The sequence below is a fragment of the Copidosoma floridanum genome, unplaced genomic scaffold (genome assembly GCF_036245765.1).
Source record: "Copidosoma floridanum isolate Cflo_tuat_1 unplaced genomic scaffold, Cflo_Japanese_pri ptg000007l, whole genome shotgun sequence".
NCBI classification, from domain to species: Eukaryota; Metazoa; Arthropoda; class Insecta; order Hymenoptera; family Encyrtidae; genus Copidosoma; species Copidosoma floridanum.
Genome location: NW_028321884.1, coordinates 14,591,396 through 14,594,093, shown reverse-complemented (window position 1 = coordinate 14,594,093; position 2,698 = coordinate 14,591,396). Strand labels below are relative to the sequence as shown.

At 30.7% G+C, this 2,698-nt stretch overlaps 1 long non-coding RNA gene across 2 annotated transcripts; it reads left to right on the top strand.

Moving 5' to 3' along the window:
- On the top strand, nt 1-2,498 carry LOC149375429 (uncharacterized). Of its 2 annotated transcripts, none has more exons than XR_016292844.1 (3): nt 1-459; nt 548-684; nt 2,228-2,498. It is a non-coding gene; the product is annotated as an uncharacterized LOC149375429 (long non-coding RNA). The 2 variants fall into 2 exon arrangements; XR_016292843.1 differs by having other exon boundaries at nt 1-474.
- Nucleotides 2,499-2,698: the final 200 nt, after the last annotated feature.

The following is a 2,698-nucleotide window of genomic DNA, read 5'->3' as shown; positions in this document are numbered from 1 at the left end:
GCTCATCAAAGTAGTAGGCACTAGGCAGTACTAGTCTAACCACGGTCATTGAAATAACTTAACTGCTACTATACTCCTCTATTCCTTCTTCAGAGGTACTCCAGGGATCATCATTTAACGTTACAAAATGGTTTTCCCTTTCGTACAACCATTAAGTTATTTGTTTTATTCGGTACTTACAGTGTCTACTTTTCGAACACAGTACTTACTGATAGCTCCGTGATGCAGACCTGTTTCAGTTATTGTGCAACTATCAGGTTAAGTATGTTGCGTGTCATCAGTCTAGTACTTTCTTGGCAGAGTACTAAGTTTTTGTGCAAGAACATATCAAACCTACGTTCACGAAAGCACAGTAAGATAAAAAGAGTACTTAGATGACATAAATACTAGGATTTTTCATTGTACACCTACAGTGTATGAATGACACGTGTTTTCACAAAAAATGTTCCATGCCTGAAGGTACAGTACACTGAGGTATACATCGTTTTTCTTATTATTTTTCGTTATTAAAAAAGTTACGAATATGGGAAATGTTTAATTGTTTTAGCATAAGTGATACTGACGAGCCGTAAATGTACACGTGTACTATTACAGCAGCAAGTCCAAGAGAGAGTGATTTTTGGCTAACACCACCGACGACGTTCATTTCAACGTGAATATTAAGCAAGGAGATTTTAACTCGAGGTAAGTTATTTTATGAAAATTCGCACAATCAGAGAATAAGTAAATTTAATGTTATCGGCACTTGGCAGTGTTGTCGATTTATAGGTTATATAGTACTAAAAAATTGCCACGTGCTTTTATAGTGTACACAAAAATTTCCACGTGCTTTTATTATGCAATACTGTATGAAGAGGTACTTTCTTGCTTTCATTATTTTTTCTTATCAGCAATTTTTAGGGGGTAAAAAAATATTTTCCTTATTTAATCACTAAAACAATTATTACTCTATTTCCATCATAACAAAACGTTTTAAATATACCGAAAATGTAGGCAATTCCCCAATTAGCATCACTCGTGTACCTATGCTACGTGGAAAATGTCAACCTTACTTTGAACAGACACACGTGTCAGAATCGTGTAAAACTGTTTGTTGCGACGTACTGGAAACGTATTAGTACTTAAAAAAATTTTTGCAGAAATCATAATTTTTGTCTAAATGATTCGGAATCTAGAAAAAAGTAATAATCATATATAGAAATAGATAAAAAAATAATACTGTTAGTTGCGGGATTTGAATCAGCTTCGTAAAGATTCAAATAAACTTATTAAACACGAGTGATGGTGATTGTAACGACGTAGTTTGTTTATACACGAATTTTTGTACAATCAAAAAAATTGTGTAAACAAATTTTTCCCGTCGATGTAGTATAATCTTTGTCAAAAATAAAAAATTGTTAGTTCGTTAACAAAAAACTTATGTAAGTATATGAGGGAATGCACAAAAAATATTCCGTTTTTGTCCCCCATTTTAAGAAAAAAAAGTTTTTTGAGGCATACCCTTGAAACGGGGCTTATTTTACTCGTAATGCCATGTACTATGAGAAAAAAATTTTGAACACGAGGTTTACTGAGGGTTTAGTGAATGACACCCTCACTGAACCTCTTCTTTGAAGTGTTTCCTCATAGTAGATGGCATTACAAGTAAAATGAGCCCTATCTTGAAGGTGTGCCTCGAAAAACTTTTTTTATTAAAATGGGGGACAAAAACGAGATACTTTTTGTGGATTTCCTCATATATGTAGTGATAAACACGAAGTATAAATAAATATAAAAATTAAAATATTGCTAGTATTTACAGGTAAATTTTTTACTTTTCATGTTTATAAATCAACATTTAACTTAAATTTTCATGCAGCATCTTAACGGGCTTCTGCTATTCAATTCAATAGACTTCAAAAAAAATTTTTTAATTTTTGTTTGCAACATTTTATGCATGTGGCACTGTATCAGATTACTGCACACATATGCAACACATTTTCTCGTATTAATAAGAAACTTTCAAAATATAAGTCTCTGAAAAATTTTTGCCAATAGATATGTAATACATTTACATGTATAATATAATTTTAATGCATTTAGTTGAATATTTAGTCACTTTCTATAATAACGTTCTATTAAACGATATGATGAGGTATTAAAATATTTTGATAAGAGCAAATATTACCATAAAAAAAAAATATAATCGTTTTAGATTTACATTGTTATATTCTCTATATCTTTACAGCTGAAAACATATTTTGCTACAAAAGATACGTCAGAGTAGCTCATCCCTCATACAAAAGATAACTTAACGAGATCAAGATTCGCAGTAAAAAAAGGAAGACCAACATCTTCATCGATTCTGGTAATACGTATTAGTAATTAAAATTTAGTAGCTTATTGCGGCACACTTTTTATATGATATCGTACATTAAAACACCATCAAAACTTAAATCATAAAAGTTTATAATTAACGACTGTGCTATAATAGAAGCTATAGTCAAGATAAATTCTAAAATATAATCTTCATGTCACGAAATTTAAAAGGTCTATTATATAACATGTGCGTGCCATAATAGGAACTTTTACACATTGTATGAAAAACGAAAAAGGGTGATAATTTAACAGTGTGTTTCAGAGTCAGATTCCTATATTTCGTATTAATAATAACTTGTAAAATAGTTTTTCGATCCTTAAACAAAATTTAATGCTTACA